Source organism: Somniosus microcephalus, unplaced genomic scaffold (assembly GCF_052327205.1).
Source record: "Somniosus microcephalus isolate GS21.2 unplaced genomic scaffold, FLI_Smic_1.0 scaffold352, whole genome shotgun sequence".
NCBI lineage: Eukaryota > Metazoa > Chordata > Chondrichthyes > Squaliformes > Somniosidae > Somniosus > Somniosus microcephalus.
This window is the reverse complement of record NW_028225539.1, coordinates 200902-221493: the sequence shown is the minus strand read 5'-3', so window position 1 is coordinate 221493 and position 20592 is coordinate 200902. Positions and strand designations below refer to the sequence as shown.

The 20592-nt window shown below is 48.5% G+C and overlaps 1 long non-coding RNA gene across 1 annotated transcript; it reads left to right on the top strand.

Annotated features, from left to right (window-relative positions):
• The first annotated feature begins 9181 nt into the window (after window positions 1-9181).
• Window positions 9182-18389, top strand: LOC147081804 (uncharacterized). The gene is made up of 2 exons (XR_015076442.1): window positions 9182-9307; window positions 17956-18389. It is a non-coding gene; the product is annotated as an uncharacterized LOC147081804 (long non-coding RNA).
• Window positions 18390-20592: the final 2203 nt, after the last annotated feature.

Here is a 20592-nt window from a genome sequence, read left to right as displayed (position 1 = left end):
TCAAGTTCCTGGGACATTGGAACCGGTTCTGGGGGAGGTGGGACCAGTTCAAACCGGACGGTCTGCACCTGGGCAGGGCTGGAACCGATGTCCTAGGGGGAGTGTTTGCTAGTGCTGTGGGGGAGGGTTTAAACTAAAATGGCAGGGGGTTGGGAACCTGAGCAGGGAGACAGAGGAAAGGGAAACAAGGTGTGGTAAACCACTGTAGTTCACTGTGTTCACTTGTTGTTGTTGTTGTCGTTCACTGTTACGTCTGACTCTGACTCCGCCCTCGGCTACCGAGTATAAGGACGGCCGCATGGCAGCTCCAGGCATTCGGTCGTCCACTAGAGGCATAGTCCTGATCTGTCTGAAGTGCAATTCAGTAGTTAATAAAAGTCTGTCGTTCTGAACTCTGCTCGGCCTCTTATTAGAATTGATAGCGCATCAATTTTATTAACTACTGAAAAAAAAAAATAATAACGATGCTGCAGATACTTAAGATCAAGTGCCTGGAACTCGACCCGCAAGAACCGGACTCGACTGCTAAGTTCTCGCACTGGCTGAACTGTTTTGAGTCCTTTCTGGCTGCATCCGGCGAGACCGTCGCCACCGACGCCGACAAGCTCAGGGTGCTGAATTCTAAAGTAAACCACCGAGCTTTTGCCCTTATCCGGGACGCTACGAGCTACCAGGGGGCTATCGACATTTTGAAGGAGCAATACGCACGCCCGGTCAACTATGTTTACGCAAGACATCTCCTGGGGTCTCGCAAAGAACAGCCCGGGGAACCCACAGAAGCATACATACGGGCGCTGAAGGAACTCGGCCGAGCCTGCGAATGCAAGCAAGTATCAGCCACGGAACATACGGAGGAGCTCATCCGTGATGCCCTCGTTGCGGGCCTCAGGTCCACTCACACACGGCAGCGACTGCTGGAAAGTAGCAAGCTCGACCTGAAGAAGGCGATTTCACTCACCCTTTCGTTGGACGTAGCCCACCGGAACATGGAGGCCTACTCCCCGGACCGCGCGGCCGCCTCATGGATGCCGCAGCCGCCGCCATCTTGGGACGCGGCGCTGCCCCGGCCTCAACTGCTGCAGCGATGTCCCGCCCGAGCCAGAAATGTTATTTCTGTGGCCAAACCAAACACCCCAGGGCGCGCTGCCCGGCGAAAAACGCGGTCTGCTCTGCCTGCGGTAAGAAGGGACACTACGCTGGCGTCTGCAGAAGTCAGAAGACCCCTACCTCCAGCAGCGCCGCGTGCGATTCGTGGGAGCGGCCATCTTGCCTTCCTCCAGCCTCGTGGGGATCGGGATCGTCATGGGTGCTGCCATTTTGTCCTTCTTCTCCGACTCCGCCATTTTGCCAACGGGCCCCCGACTCACCCACCGCCGCCTCACCGGGGTTCTACAGCGACGCTCCCGACTCCACAGCGGCCTCCATTATGCTGGATCAATCCAGACCCCATCAGCTAGCCAGGTCCACGATGGACATCCAGGTAAATGGCCGCGCCACAACTTGCCTTTTTGATTCCGGGAGCACGGAGAGCTTCATACACCCTGATACGGTACGGCATTATTCCCTCTCGGTCCGGCCAACGCGCCATCGGATCTCCATGGCCTCAAAATCTCGCTCAGCAGACGTCGGCGGCTACTGCGTAGTGACCCTCTCGGTGAAGGGCTCCGTTTATAAAAATGTAAAGCTATTCGTCCTGCCACATCTCTGCGCTGCCGTTCTGCTGGGGTTGGACTTTCATTGTCACTTTAAGAGCGTCACCTTGACATACGGTGGACCTCTTCCCCCCGCTCACTGTCTGCAACCAGCAGTTTTTAAATTGCCCGCCGCGCCCCACCTGTAGTCTCTCCACCCTCAAAATCACCCCCCCCCCCCCCCGTTCGCCAACCTCACCCGCGACTGCAAGCCTATCGCCACAAAGAGCAGGCGATACAGCACCGGGGACAGATCCTTCATAACATCTGAGGTGACGCGGCTCCTGAAAGAGGGGATTATTGAGGATAGTACCAACCCCTGGCGAGCTCAGGTGGTAGTCGTTAAGACTGGCAACAAGCAGCGCCTGGTCATTGACTACAGCCAGACTATCAACAAGTACACCCAGTTGGACGCATACCCTCTCCCCCGCATAGCCGACATGGTTAATAAGATAGCGCAATATCGCGTTTTCTCGACCATTGACCTCAAGGCAGCATACCACCAAATCCCTATCCGCCCCGAGGACCGCCAGTACACAGCTTTCGAGGCAAACGGCCGTCTTTTTCACTTACTCAGGGTTCCTTTCGGCGCCACCAACGGTGTCTCCATCTTCCAGAGGGAGATGGACCGGATGGTCGACGAGAATGCGTTACAGGCCACGTTTCCCTACCTGGACAACGTGACCATCTGCGGCCATGACCTGCAGGACCATGACGCCAATCTTGATAAGTTCCTTCGCACGGCCCAACTCCTAAACCTCACGTACAACAAGGAAAAGTGCATATTCCGCACAGCCCGCCTCGCTATCCTTGGTTGCGTGGTGGAACACGGAGTCATCGGCCCTGACCCTGACCGGATGCGCCCATTGATGGAACTTCCCCTGCCCCACTGTCTCAAGGCCCTCAAAAGGTGCCTGGGCTTCTTTTCCTATTACGCCCAGTGGGTCCCTCATTATGCGGACAAAGCCCGTCCACTTATCAAGTCCACCTCCTTCCCCCTGACGGCGGAGGCCTGCTCAGCCTTTCACCGTATAAAAGACGACATTGCCAAGGCCACCATGCACTCGGTAGACGAGTCCATCCCCTTCCAGGTGGAGAGCGATGCATCCGACTTTGCCCTGGCCGCTACCCTTAACCAGGCGGGAAGACCCGTGGCCTTTTTTTCACGAACCCTCCAGGGCTCCGAACTCAGACACTCCTCTGTGGAAAAAGAGGCCCAGGCCATTGTGGAGGACGGTGCGCCACTGGCGGCACTACCTGGCTGGAAAACGATTTACCCTGCTTACTGACCAACGTTCAGTCGCTTTCATGTTCAACAACAAGCAGAGGGGCAAAATCAAAAATCAAGATTTTGAGGTGGAGAATTGAACTTTCCACCTACAATTACGACATCTTGTACCGGCCCGGGAAACTTAACGAACCCTCAGATGCTCTATCGCGAGGCACATGCGCCACCGTGCAGATCGATAGACTACGGGGCCTCCACAACGACCTCTGCCACCCGGGGGTCACCAGGTTCTTCCATTTCATTAAAGGCCGCAACCTGCCTTACTCCATCGAGGAGGTCAGGACCATGACCAGGAGCTGCCCAGTCTGTGCAGAGTGCAAGCCGCGCTTCTATACGCCTGACAGAGCAAACCTGATCAAGGCCACCCGCCCTTTTGAGCGCCTGAGTGTCGACTTTAAAGGGCCCCTCCCCTCCTCTGACCGTAATGTGTACTTCCTCAACATAGTTGATGAGTACTCCCGTTTCCCTTTCGCCATCCCCTGCCCGGACACGACCACCGCTACGGTCATTAAATGCCTGCACAACCTCTTTGCTCTGTTCGGTTTTCCCAGCTATATTCATAGCGACCGGGGCTCGTCCTTCATGAGCGACGAACTCCGTCAGTACCTGCTCATGAGAGGTATTGCCTCAAGCCGGACCACCAGCTACAACCCCCGGGGGAACGGACAGGTTGAAAGAGAAAACGCGACGGTTTGGAAGGCGGCCCTCCTAGCCTTAAAATCTAGGGGCCTTCCGACCTCCTGTTGGCAGGATGTCCTACCTGATGCGCTCCACTCCATCCGGTCACTGCTGTGTACGGCCACCAACGCCACCCCCCATGAGCGAATGTTCGTTTTTCCCCGGAGGTCCACATCCGGTACCTCACTACCACACTGGCTGACGTCTCCAGGGCCCGTCCTGCTGAGGAAGCATGTAAGGTCCCACAAAACGGCTCCCCTGGTAGAGAAGGTTCACCTCCTCCATGCCAACCCCCAGTACGCCTACGTGGCATACTCGGACGGGCGGGAGGATACAGTCTCCATTAGAGATCTGGCACCCTCGGGGTCCACTGACCCGTCACCATTGCCCTCCACCACGACCCCCTTCGACACGGCCCAAAATTCAGTAGACCAAATTCTCACCCCTATCCATTCCACCCCAGTAGACGGCATGCCGTGACCCCAGGACCAGCCGGAGTCCACTCGCCCACCCAACACCAAAGGGGACGATACACCGGTGCCCGACCCCGCTCAAGACGCGTCGTTGGAAGCTGTAACATCGCAACCGTCGCCACGAAGATCTCGACGGCAAACGAGGCCGCCCGACAGACTCGCCTACTCGAACTTTTGATACACTTCACCCCACCGGACTTAATTTTAAACGAGGGGTGAATGTGGTAAACCACTGTAGTTCACTGTGTTCACTTGTTGTTGTTGTTGTTGTCGTCGTTCACTCTTGTTTCACTGTTACGTCTGACTATGCCTCAGCTGACTCCGCCCTCGGCTACCGAGTATAAGGACGGCCGCATGGCAGCTCCAGGCATTCGGTCGTCCACTAGAGGCATAGTCCTGATCTGTCTGAAGTGCAATTCAGTAGTTAATAAAAGCCTGTCGTTCTGAACTCTGCTCGGCCTCTTATTAGAATTGATAGCGCATCACAAGGAGAAAAGCAAAAGTGGCAGTCAGAGAAATCAACGGTTTAAATCAAACGTGGCCACAGTAAATAATAATTCTAATAGGTCTAAGAGCGTTAAAAAAACAAGCCTGAAGGCTTTGTGTCTTAATGCGAGGAGCATTTGTAATAAGGTGGATGAATTGGCTGCGCAAATAGAGGTAAACGAATATGATTTGGTTGGGATTACGGAAACATGGGTCAAGGATGGCCAAGACTGGGAACTCAACATCCAAGGGTATTCGATATTCAGGAAAGATAGGCAAAAAGGAAAGGGAGGTGGGGTAGCATTACTGGTTAAAGAAGGGATTAACACAATTGTAATGAAGGATATTAGCTCTGATGATGTGGAATCTGTATGGGTAGAACTGAGAAATACTAAGGGGAAAAAAACATTAGTGGGAGTGGTATATAGACCTCCAAACAGTAAGGCGGAGGTTGGGGATGGCATTAAAAGGGGAATTAAAGAAGCGTGCAATAAGGGCACAGCAGTCATCATGGGTGACTTTAATCTACATATAGATTGGGCTAACCAAATTAGTAACAATACTGTGGAGGGGGAATTCCTGGAGTGTTTACGGGATGGTTTCCTGGACCAATATGTCGAGGAACCAACCAGAGATCAGGCCATCTTAGACTGGGTATTATGTAACGAGAAAGAATTAATTAGCAATCTTGTTGTACGAGGCCCCTTGGGTCGGAGCGATCATAATATGATTGAATTCTTCATTAAGATGGAGAATGAAGTAGTTGACTCAGAGACTAGGGTCCTCAATTTAAATAAAGGAAACTACGATGGTCTGAGGAGCGAGTTGGGTAGGATTGATTGGGGAATGGCACTCAAAGGGTTGACGGTGGAGAGGCAATGGCAAACATTCAAAGACCGAATGGATGAGCTACAGAATTTGTTCATTCCAGTTTGGCATAAAAATAAAACAAAAAAGGTGACTCAACCGTGGCTAACGAGGGAAATTAGGGATAGCATAAGATCGAAGGAGAGGACATATGAATTGGCCAGAAAAAGCAATAATCCTGAGGATTGGGAGCAGTTTAAGATTCAACAAAGGAGGACAAAGGGATTAATTCAGAAAGGGAAAATAGAATATGAGAGTAAGCTTTCAGGGAACATAAAAACTGACTGTGTAAAAGCTTTCATAGATATGTGAAGAGAAAAAGATTGGTGAAGTCAAGCGTAGGTCACTTGCAGTCAGAATCAGGGGAATTTATAATGGGTAACAAAGAAATGGTAGAACAACTAAATACATATTTTGGTTCTGTCTTCACAAAGGAGGACACAAATAACCTCCCAGAAATACCGCGGATCATAGGGTCTGATGAAAGGGTGGAACTGAAAGAAATCAGTATTTGTAGGGAAATGGTGTTAGGAAAATTGATGGGACTGAAGGCCGATAAATCCCCAGGGCCTGATAATCTACATCCCAGGGTACTTAAGGAAGTGGCCCTAGAAATAATAGATGCATTGCTGATCATCTTCCAGAACTCGATAGACTCTGGAACAGTACCCATGGATTGGAGGGTAGCTAATGTTACCCCACTATTCAAAAAAAGGTTGCAGAGAAAAAGCGGGGAATTATAGACCGGTAAGCCTGACATCGGTAGTGGGGAAAATGCTAGAGTCCATTATAAAAGATGCAATAGCAGAAGACTTGGAAAGCAGTGACAGGATCGGACAAAGTCAACATGGATTTACAGAAGGTAAATCATGCTTGACTAATCTACTGGAATTTTTTGAGGATGTAACTGGTAAAATAGTTAAGGGAGAACCAGTGGATGTGGTGTATTTGGACTTTCAGAAGGCTTTCGATAAGGTCCCGCATAAGAGATTGGCGTGCAAAATTAAGGCACATGGGATTGGGGGCAAGGTATTAACTTGGATAGAGAACTGGTTGGCGGATAGAAAGCAAAGAGTTGGAATAAATGGGTCGTTTTCCGAGTGGCAGGCAGTGAATAGTGGGGTACCGCAAGGATCGGTCCTAGGACCCCAGCTGTTCACAATCTATATTAATGATCTGGGCGAGGGAATTGGATGTAATATCTCCAAATTTGCAGACGACACAAAGCTGGGTGGGAGGGTATGCTGTGAGGAGGATGTCGTGAAACTCCAGTACGATTTGGACAGGTTGGGTGATTGGGCAGAAACATGGCAAATGCACTATAATGTGGATAAATGTGAGGTTATCCACTTTGGTGGCAAAAACAGGAAGACAGATTATTATTTGAATGGCAATAGATTGGGAGAAGGGCAAGTGCAAAGAGACCTGGGTGTTATTGTGCACCAGTCGCTGAAGGTAAGCATGCAGGTGCAGCAGGCGGTTAAGAAGGCAAATGGTATGTTGGCCTTCGTAGCAAGAGGGTTCGAGTACAGGAACAAGGATGTCTTGCTACAGTTGTACAGGGCCTTGGTGAGACCGCACCTTGAGTATTGTGTGCAGTTTTGGTCGCCTTATCTGAGGAAGGACGTTCTTGCCATGGAAGGAGTGCAGCGAAGATTCACCAGGCTGATACCTGGGATGGCAGGAATGACGTATGAGGAGAGATTGGGTCGATTGGGCTTATACTCGAGTTTAGAAGATTGAGAGGGGATCTCATTGAAACCTATAAAATTCTGTCAGGCCTGGACAGGCTCGATGCAGGAAGGATGGTTCTGATGGCCGGGGAGTCCAGAACCAGGGGTCATAGTCTAAGGATAAGGGGTAAGCCATTTAGGACTGAAATGAGGAGGAATTTCTTCAGCCAGAGAGTGGTGAACCTGTGGAATTCTCTGCCACAGAGGGCGGTGGAGGCCAGTTCATTAAATATATTCAAGAGTTGGATATATTTCTTAAGGCTAAAGGGATCAAGGGATATGGGGAGAAGGCAGGGACAGGGTAGTGAATTTGGATGATCAGCCATGGTCTCATTGAATGGCGGAGCAGGCTCGTAGGGCCGAATAGCCTACTCCTGTTCCTATCTTCTATGTTTCTCTGTATTAAATTCCATCTGCCACCTGTCTGCCCATTCTCCTAGCCTTTCCATGTCCTGTTACAGTCGATTGGTATCACCCTCACTGTTTGTCACCAAATTTGGGCGTGTGGCATCGGCAAATTTAGAAATTCTACACTGCATTGCAATATCCAGGTCATTTATATGTATATGAGCAGGCTCGAAGGGCCGAATGGTTGACTCCTGCTCCTATTTCTTATGTTCTTACAAGTGCAAGTCTATCTTGAACCCACAACCTTCTGACTCTACTATCCACTGAGCCACAGCTGACTCCAGTCTTTCACACAGTTTCACCATAACTTCCTTGCTTTTTGCACTCTACGCCTCCCCTAAAGCAGGGGAGTTATGATGAATTGTTAAACAGTTTTTTTTGCAGTAACCAAGTTTGTCTGCAGGAAACAAATGTGCATGTCAAAGAAGCTTGTATTATGAAGCTTGTGCCCCTTTGCCAGGCCCGCTGCCTGCGGCCAGCTCTGTGCTGCCTGCGGCCCCTCTCCTAGATTCTGATTCCAGCTCCAGCTCTGTGCTGCCTGCGGCCCCTCTCCCAGATTCCAGCTCTGTGCTGCCTGCGGCCCCTCTCCCAGATTCCAGCCCCAGTTCTGTGCTGCCTGCGGCCTCTCTCCCAGATTCCAGCCCCAGCTCTGTGCTGCCTGCGGCCCCTCTCCTAGATTCTGATTCCAGCTCCAGCTCTGTGCTGCCTGCGGCCCCTCTCCCAGATTCCAGCCCCAGCTCTGTGCTGCCTGCGGCCTCTCTCCCAGATTCCAGCCCCAGTTCTGTGCTGCCTGCGGCCTCTCTCCCAGATTCCAGCCCCAGCTCTGTGCTGCCTGCAGCCCCTCTCCCAGATTCCGATTCCAGCCCCAGTTCTGTGCTGCCTGCGGCCCCTCTCCCAGATTCCAGCCCCAGCTCTGTGCTGCCTGAGGCCCCTCTCCCAGATTCCAGCCCCAGCTCTGTGCTGCCTGCGGCCCCTCTCCCAGATTCCAGCCCCAGCTCTGTGCTGCCTGAGGCCCCTCTCCCAGATTCCAGCCCCAGCTCTGTGCTGCCTGCGGCCTCTCTCCCAGATTCCAGCCCCAGCTCTGTGCTGCCTGCGGCCCCTCTCCCAGATTCCAGCCCCAGCTCTGTGCTGCCTGAGGCCCCTCTCCCAGATTCCAGCCCCAGCTCTGTGCTGCCTGCGGCCTCTCTCCCAGATTCCAGCCCCAGCTCTGTGCTGCCTGAGGCCCCTCTCCCAGATTCCAGCCCCAGCTCTGTGCTGACTGAGCTGCTCTCACCTCGGGACAGCGCGTCACAATCGGCCCCAGCGCACCTGAGCTAGAGAGGAGGCCCCGCCCCTTGCCGCGCCGCTATTGGTTGACGGACCAGGCCGCCCAGTTCAGTCCGCCCACCTCAGCCCTCGTCCAATTGGTCAAAGCACCCGTCAGTCACAGGCCGGGCCTCCATCCACCTGAATTGCCTCTTCCTCTGATGACGTCACAATCGGGCCCCAGCCTACCAGCGCCGGGGAGGAAGGTCCCGCCCCTTAGCCGCGCCGCCATTGATTGGAGGACCAGGCCGCCCAGTTCAGTCCTCCCAGCTTAGCCCTCTTCCTATTGGTCCGCGCTCCCGTCAGTCAGATTCACGTTGCTCCGGCTCAATCCGCTCCGTCTGACGTCCGCGGAGGTCCCGCCCGCCCGACTCTCAGGTTTGGTTTTCTCGTCTTTTACTTTATAATCTCGCTCTCCGCTCCCCCCCTCACCTCGACTTAAATCGATTCCCCAACAGTTGACTTTACCCCGGCCGCTGATTCCGCCTCTTCCCCGGGCCCGGCCTTCCGGCCGCTCCCCGGAGACCCCGCGCAGGCGCACTGGCAGCCTGGTGTTGTGGTGGGGCCGATTGAGCATGCGCGGACCCGCGCCTCCACATTTAAAGGGACACCCGCCCCCTCCACATTTAAAGGGACACCCCCTCTCATGTATTCTTATGATTAAACATGGAAGAAACATAGAAGAGGTCCTACAAGTAGAATTTAGGGAGTTAGGAGCCAAGCTAAAAAGTAGGACCTCGAAGGTAGTAATCTCTGGATTACTACCAGTGCCACGTGCTAGTAAGAGTACAGAGAACAGGATAGTTAGGCTAAATACGTGGCTTGAGCAGTGGTGTAAGAGGGAGGGTTTTAAATTTTTGAGGCATTGGAACCAGTTTTGTGGTAGGTGTGACCTATACAAAAGGGACGGTCTACACCTGTGCAGAGATGGAACTGATGTTCTCGGGGTAATTTTTGATAAAGCAGTTCGGGAGCATTTAAACTAGTATGGCAGGGGGCTAGAAACCTATGTAGTGAAATAGAGGAAAGTGAAAGGCAGACAGAAATAAATGGTAAAAGGGTGAGGAACAAAAAACAAAGGGCCAAACTAATTCATAAAAAATGTGAGCATAAAAAAAGCCTGAGGGTTTTATACCTTAATGCGAGAAGCATCAGGAACAAGGTAGATGAATTAGCTGTGGAAATAGAGGTTAATAATTATGATCTAATTGGGATTACGGAAACATGGTTGCAGGGTGAGCAGGGCTGGGAGCTTAACATACAGGGGTATTCAGTATTTAGGAAGGATCGACAAAAAAGAAAGGGAGGAGGGGTAGCATTGCTAGTAAAAGAGGGGATAAATGCAATTGAAAGGAAGGATATTAACTCAGTTAATACAGAATCTATATGGGTGGAGCTAAGAAATAGCGAGGGGCGAAAAACATTAATAGGAGTGGTATATAGGCCTCCAAATAGTAAAATAGAGGTTAGGGAGGGCATCACGAGGGAAATTAGAGAAGCGTGCAATAAGAGCACAGCTGTCATCACAGGTGACTTTAACTTACATATAGATTGGACTAGCCTAATCAGTAAAAATAATGAGGAGGAGGAATTCCTTGAGTGTTTAAGGGATGGTTATCTGGATCAATATGTCGAGGAACCAACTCGGGAACAGGCTATATTGGACTGGGTACTGTGCAATGAGAAGGGACTAATCAGTAATCTTGTTGTACGGGGACCCTTGGGTCAGAGCGATCATAACATGATCGATTTCTCACTCGAAATGGAGAGCGAAGAAATTGACTCAGAGACTAAGGTCCTGAATTTAAACAAGGGGAATTATGATGCCATGAGACGGGAACTGAGTAGGTCTGATTGGACAACGTTCCTGAGAGGACTGGAGGTAGATAAACAATGGCAAACATTTAAAGATAGAATGACAAAATTGCAAAAATTGTTTATACCAATCTGGCATAAAAGGAAATCTAAAAAGGTGACTCAACCGTGGATAACAGGGGAAATTAGAGACAGCATAAAATCCAAAGATAGGGCGTATAAAATAGCCAAAAAAAGCGCCAGAGCGGAAGATTGGGAACAGTTTAAGATAGAGCAAAGGAGGGCAAAGGGCATGATCAAGAGGGGCAAAATAGCTTACGAAAACAAGCTGGCGGAAAATATAAAAACTAACTCCAAAAGCTTTTATAAATATATCAAAAGGAAAAGACTGGTGAAAACCAAAGTTGGTCCATTGCAGTCAGATACGGGGGAATATATAATGGGAAATAAGGAAATGGCAGATCAACTAAATGCATACTTTGGGTCAGTCTTTACGAAGGAAGACACAAAAAACCTCCCTGGGATATCGGGAAAAATAGGGACATTGGCAAAGGAGGAACTGACGCAAATCAATATCTCTAAGGATATGGTGTTAAGGAAGCTAAAGGGATTGAAGGTGGACAAATCCCCAGGGCCTGATAACATGCATCCTAGGGTACTGAAGGAGGTGGCCCTAGAGATAGCGGATGCACTAAGGATGATTTTTCAGAATTCATTAGACTCGGGAACAGTGCCGATGGATTGGAGGGTAGCTAACGTTACCCCACTATTCAAAAAGGGGGGTAGGGAAAAAGCAGGTAATTACAGACCTGTAAGCCTTACATCAGTTGTGGGCAAAATGCTGGAGTCCATCATTAAGGATGAAATAGCGGAGCACTTAGCAAATGGGGACAGGATAGGACAGAGTCAACATGGATTTACAAAGGGTAAATCGTGCTTGACTAATCTATTGGAATTTTTTGAGGGAGTAACTGGTAGAATAGATGGGGGAGAGCCAGTAGATGTGGTGTACCTGGACTTCCAAAAGGCCTTCGATAAGGTCCCACATAAAAGATTAGCATGGAAAATTGAGGCTCATGGGATAAAGGGGAAAGTTTTGGCGTGGATAGGGAACTGGCTGTCAGATAGAAAACAGAGAGTTGGAATAAACGGCTCATTTTCTGAATGGCAGGCAGTAACAAGTGGGGTACCACAGGGATCTGTCCTGGGCCCCCAGCTGTTCACAATTTACATTAATGACCTGGATCAGGGAGTCGGATGCAGCATTTCCAAATTTGCAGATGACACTAAACTAGGAGGTGGGGTGGGCTCAGAGGAAGAGACCAGGAAGCTCCAGAGCGATTTGGACAGACTGGGCGATTGGGCGGATAAATGGCAGATGCACTATAATGTGGACAAGTGCGAAGTTATCCACCTTGGGTGCAGGAACGGGAGGGCAAATTATTATTTAAATGGCAATAGATTGGGAGAGGGGGAAGTACAGAGAGACCTGGGTGTTCTTGTACACCAGTCACTGAAGGCGAGCATGCAGGTGCAACAGGCGGTCAAGAAGGCAAACGGTATGCTGGCCTTCATAGCAAAAGGGTTAGAATACAGGAACAGGGATACCTTGCTGCAGCTGTACAGGGCACTGGTGAGACCACACCTCGAGTACTGTGTACAGTTTTGGTCGCCTCATCTGAGGAAGGATGTTCTTGCCATGGAGGGGGTGCAGCGGCGATTCACCAGGCTGATACCAGGAATGGCGGGAATGACCTATGAGGAGAGACTATGTAGTTTAGGGATGTACACACTGGAGTTTAGAAGATTGAGAGGGGACATCATAGAAGTGTATAAAATTCTGACAGGTCTAGACAGACTGGATGCAGAAGGAATGTTTCCCTTGGCGGGTGAGAACAGAACTAGAGGACATAATTTAAGGATAAGGGCTAAACCATTTAGGACAGAGATGAGGGGGAATTTCTTCACTCAGAGAGTGGTGAACCTGTGGAACTCATTGCCACAGAGGGCAGTGTACGCCAGCTCATTAAATATATTTAAGAGGGAATTAGATATATTTCTACGGGCAAAAGGGGTTAAGGGTTACGGAGAGAAGGCGGGGACGGGATACTGAATTAAAGGATCAGCCATGATCTCATTAAATGGCGGAGCAGGCACGAAGGGCCGAATGGCCTACTCCTGCTCCTATCTTCTATGTATCTATGTATCTATGTATAGGAGTAGGCCTTTCGGCCACTCGAGCCTGCTCCGCTATTCAATGAGATCATGGCTGATCATCCAAGTTAAGTACCCAGTCCCTGCCTTCGCCCCATATCCCTTGCTCCCTTTAGCCTTAAGAAATATATCCAACTCCTTCTTGAATATATTTAATGAATTGGCTTCAAGTGCCTTCTGTGGTAGAGAATTCCACAGGCTCACCTCTCTCTGGGTGAAGTAATTCTTCCTCATCTCTAAGTCTAAAGATAAGGGGTAAGCCATTTAGGACTGAGATGAGGAGGAATTTCTTCACCGAGAGTGGTGAACCTGTGGAATTCTCTACCACTGAAGGCAGTTGAGGCCAATTCATTAAATATATTCAAGAAGGAGTTAGATATTCAAGAAGGAGTTAGATATATTTCTTAAGGCTAAAGGGATCAAGGGTTATGGGGAGAAGGCAGGGACAGGGTACTGAATTTGGATGATCAGCCATGATCTCATTGAATGGCGGAGCAGGCTCGAGGGGCCGAATGGCCTACTCCTGCTCCTATCTTCTATGTTTCTATGCGACCCCTGGTTCTGGAACCCACAACCATCAGGAACATCCTCCCTGCATCTAGTCTGTCTAGTCATGTTAGAATTTTATAAGTTTCAATGAGATCCCCTCTCATTCTTCTAAACTCCAGCGAGTACAAGCCCAATCGACCCAATCTCTCCTCATACGTCATTCCTGCCATCCCAGGTATCAGTTTGGTGAATCTTCGCTGCACTCCCTCCATTGCAAGAACATCCTTCCTCCGATAAGGCGACCAAAACTGCACACAATACTCAAGGTGTTGTCTCACCAAGGCCCTGTACAACTGCAGCAAGACATCCTTGTTCCTGTGTTGAAACGGATTTTTTTGGTCCTCAATCTGGTTCAGTACAAACACTGAGTCGAATACTGGTTTAGTTCAACAGTTGTTTTATTCTGTTGTCCCGGGAGACTTACTCTGATACAGCACCGTTCTGACTCCAGCAGAGTCTCGACAGGTTCCACCAGAGCAAGCAATCTTTCATACAGTGGGTCACATTATTATACTTTACTTTTGAAAAGACATTAACACATCGTACATTCTACACCAATCCCGAGCGAGGCACGTACACAGTTTAAAGTGATGTCCTGGCCTGGCAGTTTGAAATAAAGAAGTCACAGTTCACTGGTTTATAATATAGAAAATATGCAGGTAATGGTTTCACGATCACCTAATCATTATGGTAATGCATGGTAATGTGTTTTCGGATCGCCTATTGTCAGTATACCCTTTGCACTCCACCCTACATTGTTCCACCAGCAAGGTGTGACATCGTGGGTGCCAGCCATATTAGCATTTTACTTCCTGCTGCCTTCAGTTTCTTGAATTAACATGATCATCTCTCACAATATGCAAGTGACTCAGCGATGTCGACATTGCACCACCATTTTAGGCTAACAGGGTCCTCCATTTTAGATTGGCAGGGTCCTTGGCCATGCGGAGCGAGTTGTTACCTTATCTTTGCATTCTATATTCTCATTCCCCCCTTTTATCATTCCATGATAACCATCTAAGGTACCCTGTGATTCTGGGCTTCATCCTACTGGTTCATCTCTACTTTATTGAGTCTATTATACTCCTCCTCCATTAATTCCTTCACCATCTCACTCGCTTCACCCTCTATATATTTAGTAATTCAATTTCTTCTTCTGATGATTTCCTTTTTTAATAGTCCATTACAGAAGTCCCATTTAGTCACGTTCCAGGATCCGAAAGCTTTAAGATTCTTGTCTTTGTACTGGAGAATATCTCTTCGGCACATTTCTTCAGTCGATTGAACGCCCCGCCCGCGAGCAGGATAACGCTCAGAAGCAGTAATAAGGTCCTCATCTTGATCCTCCGTGATCAATCAATGCGACTTATTAGTTATTAATCTGGAAAACAAACTGCTTACACAAGATCCAAAGTTAAAAACTTAAAGCTAAAATTTTAAAAATTAAAAATTAGAAATCGTATAATAAGTATAATAAAAGTAGGATTTTGGCAGGCCAAAACAATCCAAACACAACACCAGACCTCGTAAAACTGCAGTCACCTTTATCAAGGCCGAGCGTGAGTTCTGTAGTCTCTTATCAATTAAAATAAAATTAATGATTGTTCGTAAAATCTACTCTATACTGTACTGAAATCTACTAATTATCTCCCCCCCTTTTGATTGGTTTCTCCAATCAATTTACAATGGTGGAAGTGCACCCATGCGCTTCTTCCCTCGACCTTAGCTGCAGTCGGGGTTGTTAGTAAGACCTGATATGGACCTTCCCACCTTGGATCTAGACTTTTACGAGTCCAGTTCTTAACCATCACATACGAACCTGGTTCAATTTTTAGAGAAGCAGATAAGTCAGGAAGTTCACCATATGCAGCACGGACTTGTGAATGCAGCCTATGTAAAACCTTAGTAAGAGCCAAGACATAGGTCGTCATTTCTTCAGTCATATGGTGAAAATGCACCGTTGTAGCAGCATTTTGGTTCCAGGGAGTCTTGAGTGGTTTACCATAGATAATCTCAGCAGGGGTAAGTCGTGCTTTACCCGCGGGTGTGGTGCGGATCTGAAAGAGAGCCACAGGAAGCAATTTCAACCAGGTTAAGCCGGTTTCGGCTACCAGTTTAGCAAGTTTGTTCTTCAGAGTCTGATTGGTTCTTTCGACAAGTCCTGCAGCCTGTGGTCGATAAGCACAATGCAATTGCTGATGAATGTTCAACTGGCTACAAAGTTCCTTGTTCACTTCGGCAGTGAAGTGAGGACCGTTGTCAGAACTTAACCGAGTTGGAATACCATACCGAGGTATGATCTCTCTCAGCAATACCTTAACAACAGTAGAGGCTTTATTGTCTGTGGTTGGATATGCCTCGATCCATTTACTAAATACATCTACAATGACAAGTACGTATTTGTAACACTGACATCTTTCCAACTCAATGTAGTCCATTTGCAGGGTCTCAAAGGGACCCTCCGGTAAAGGGGTTTTTCCCCATTCGCAAGACACTCCCTTTCCAGGGTTGTGTTGTTGACAAGTCAGGCATCGATCGCTAATGTTCTGTGCTATTGCTTGAAGCCTTGGATGCCACCAAGTACTTAGAAGCACACCACTCACTGCCCTGGCACCACAATGAGTTGCAAAGTGTACACATTCAATAACCCAAACAGCTAGCTCCTCAGACATGCAAGTCTGTTCCGCGGGAGTAGTCCAGAGTTTTGATAAAGGGTTATATACACATCCCAATTCTCCCCACAAATGCTTATCATAGAGTCATAGAGTCATAGAGTTTTACAGCACAGAAAGAGGCCCTTCGGCCCATCGTGTCTGCGCCGCCCATCCATCCCTGTCCAGTCTAATCCCATTTTCCAGCATTTGGTCCATAGCCTTGTATGCAATGGCATTTCAAGTGCTCATCCAAATGCTTCTTGAATGTTGTGAGGGTTCCTGCCTCTACCACCCTTTCAGGCATTGAGTTCCACATTCCAACCACCCTCTGGGTGAAAAAGTTCCTCCTCAAATCCCCTCTAAATCTCCTGCCCCTTACCCTGAATCTATGCCCCCTTGTTATTGACCCCCCTACTAAGGGGAAAAGTTCCTCTTTGTCTACCCTATCTATGCCCCTCATCATTTTGTACACCTCAATCAGGTCCCCCCCCAGCCTTCTTTGCTCCAAGGAAAACAACCCCAGCCTGTCCAGCCTCTCTTCATAGCTGAGGCGCTCCATCCCAGGTAACATCCTGGTGAATCTTCTCTGCACCCTCTCCAAAGCAATCACATCCTTCCTATAGTGAGGCGACCAGAACTGCACACAGTACTCCAGCTGTGGCCTCACCAGCGTTTTGTACAGTTCCATCATAACCTCCCTGCTCTTATATTCTATGCCTCGGCTAATGAAGGCAAGTATCCCATATGCCTTTTTAACCACCTTATCTACCTGTTCCGCTGCCTTCAGGGATCTATGTACATGTACACCAAGGTCCCTCTGACCCTCTGTACTTCCTAGGGTCCTACCACTCATTGTGTATTCCCTTGCCTTATTTGTCCGTCCAAAATGCATCACCTCGCACTTTTCAGGGTTAAATTCCATTTGCCACTTTTCCGCCCATCTGACCAGCCCGTTTATATCGTCCTGTAGCCTGAGGCTTTCCTCCTCACAATTTACCACCCCACCAATTTTCGTGTCATCTGCGAAGTTACTGATCATACCTTTTACGTTCACATCCAAATCAATAATGTAGACCATAAACAGCAAGGGACCCAGCACCGATCCCTGCGGTACCTCACTGGACACAGGCTTCCAGTCACAAAAACAACCTTCGACCATCACCCTCTGCCTTCTGCCACTCAGCCAGTTTTGGATCCAATGTGCCAAGGCACCCTGGATCCCATGGGCACTTACCTTCTTGACCCGTCTCCTATGCGGGACTTTATCGAAAGCCTTACTGAAATCCATGTATACCACATCCACTGCACTACCCTCATCCACACACCTAGTCACCCCCTTGAAAAATTCAATCAAATTGGTCAGACATGATCTTCCCTTGACAAAGCCATGCTGGCTATCCCTGATTAATCCTTGCTTCTCCAAGTGGAGACTAATTCTGTCCCTCAGAATTTTTTCCAATAATTTCCCTACCACTGATGTTAGGCTCACTGGCCTGTTATTCCCTGGTTTATCCCTACTACCCTTCTTGAATAATGGTACTACGTTAGCTGTTCTCCAGTCCTCTGGCACATCCCCTGTGGCCAGAGAGGTTCTGAAAATTTGTGTCAAAGCCCCTGCAATCTCCTCCTTTGCCTCATACAGCAGCCTGGGATACATCTCGTCCGGGCCTGGGGATTTATCCACTTTTAAGCCTGCTAAAACTGCTAGTACCTCCTCCCTCTTGATGCTAATATGTTCAAGTATATCACAGTCCCCCTGCCCGATTTTTATGTCTACATCGTCCTTCTCCATAGTGAACACAGATGCAAAAAATCTGAGATAAAGGCACTTTGTAATGCATGGAGAAAAAGTCAGAAGGATCAAACAAGGTCATAAGATGGCTAACGAGGGAGCAAGACTTTTTACCAGGTGTTAGAGGATTAATTACTGCCACGTCGGCAAAACGAGAGGGAAAAGGGTATAAAGGTACAGGTTTTGAACATTGAAAGCAGCGCACCGTGTAACCAGAGATTGATAGGAGCTTCGGTCAACAGAACACAGCAAGATCCCAAGGAAGCGCGCATGGGTCAACGGAACACAGCAAGATACATCAGGAGACTTGTGCCGCGGACACTCGGAAGGAACGCCGGGGTTTCAACGATCAGACTGTGACTATCTTCTTGTTAAGTACTACTTGTTTGTGCTGGCTGTTTAATGCTTAATAAACCTGTTTTACTGATACACAATATACCTGGACCCAGAGTGGTTTGTGTAGTCACGGACTGTTTTACTGACACACAATATACCTGGACCCAGAGCGGTTTGTGTAGTCACGGACTGTTTTACTGATACACAATATACCTGGACCCAGAGCGGTTTGTGTAGTCACGGACTGTTTTACTGATACACAATATACCTGGACCCAGAGCGGTTTGTGTAGTCACGGACTGTTTTACTGATACACAATATACCTGTACCCAGAGTGGTTTGTGTAGTCACGGACTGTTTTACTGATACACAATATACCTGGACCCAGAGCGGTTTGTGTAGTCACAGACTTTCTTACTGATAGATGGTTACAGTGAGGGGGTGGTGTGTACCGAGAGTGCTACAGTGAGGGGCATGGTGTATATCAGGGTTGTACAGTGAGGGGTGAAGGGTATATCAGATTGTTATAATGATGGGTGTGGTTAAATCAGAATTTTTCAGTGAAGGGTGTGGGGAACAATGAGTGTTGTGGGGTCTATCTGTGTGTTTCAGTGAGGGGTGCTGGGTATATCAGAGTGTAATGAGTTATACCAGAGTGTTAGAGTGAGGGTTGTGGTGTATGTCAGAGTTTTACAGTGAGGGATCTGGGTTTTATCAGAGTGTTATATTGAGGGGTGTGGGGTATATCAGAGTGTTACATTGAGGGGTGTGGGGTATATCAGAGGGTTAAAGTGAGGTGAGTGGGATATATCCGAGGGTCAGAGTGAAAGGTTTGGGATACCTAAGAGAGGATTAAAGTGACGGGTATATCAGAGTGTTAAAGTGAATGCTGTGGGGAATATCAGAGCATTACAAGTGAGGGGTGTGGGGTATATCACAATTTTCAACTGAGGGATGTGGCGTATAACAGTGTTACAGTGAGGGGTGTGGTGTATGTCAGAGGGCATTACAGTGAGGGGCGTGGGGTGTATCAGCGTGTTACAGTGAGGAGTGTGCGAAATATCGGATTGTTATATTGATGGGTGTGGGTTATATCAGAATGTTTCAGTGAGGGGTGTCGGATGTATCATCAGCGTGTTACAGTGAGGGATGTTCGATATCTAGTAGAGTTTCAATGAGAGGTGTAGGGTATATCAGAATGTTATATTGAGAGGTTTGTGGTATTTAAGTCAGTGGGTTGTATCTGAGTGTTGTAGTGAGGGATGCTGGGTATATCAGAGTATAGTGAGGTATACCAGAGTGTTAGAGTGAGGGGTGTTGAGTTTGTCAGAGTATTACTGTGAGGGGTCTGGGTTTACATCAGATTGTTACATTGGGGTGTGAGTGGTATATCAGAGTGTTAATGTGAGGTGAGTGGGGTATATTGATGTGTTATTGAGAGGGGTTTGGGACATGTAAGTGAGGATTAAAGTGAGGGGTCTATCAGAGTGTCACAGTGAGTGGTGTCGGGTGTATCAGAGTGTTACAGTGAAGGGTGTGGGGTAAATCAGTGTTAAAAGTGAGGTGAGTGGGATAGATCTGTGGGTCACAGTGAGAGGTTTGGTATAACTAAGAGAGGATTAAGGTGAGGGGTGTATCAGAGTGTTAAAGTGAATGCTGTGGGGAATATCAGCGTTACAGAGAGGGGTATGGGGTATATCAGAGCGTTGCAGTGAGGTGTATGGTGTATATCAGTGTTACAGTGAGGGGCGTGGGGTATATCACAGTTTTCAACTGAGGGATGTGGGGTATAACAGAGTGTTACAGTGAGGGGTGGTGTATATCCGAGGGTGTTACATTGAGTGGCGTGTGGTGTATCAGAGAGTTACAGTGAGGGGTGTGTGGTATATCAGATTGTTATAGTGATGGGTGTGGGTTATATCAGATTGTTTCAGTGAGGGGTGTGGTGTATATCAGAGTGTTACAGTGAGGAGTGTGGAGTGTTACAGTGAGGAGTGTGGGGTATATCACATTGTTATGGTGATTCGTGTGGGTTATATCAGAATGTTTCTGTGAGAGGGATAGAGTACCTCAGGGTGTTACACTGAGGGTGTGGGTTAGATTCGTGTTACATTCAGGGGTGTGGGGTATATCAGTGTTACAGTCAGGGGTGTGAGGTATATCGGTGTGTTACAGTGAGGGATGTGGACTATATCGGTGTGCTACAGTGAGGGACGTGGAGTATATCTATGTTACAATAAGGTGTGTGTGGGGTACATAAGATTATTACAGTCAGGGGAGTGGGTTTACAAGAGTGTTACAGT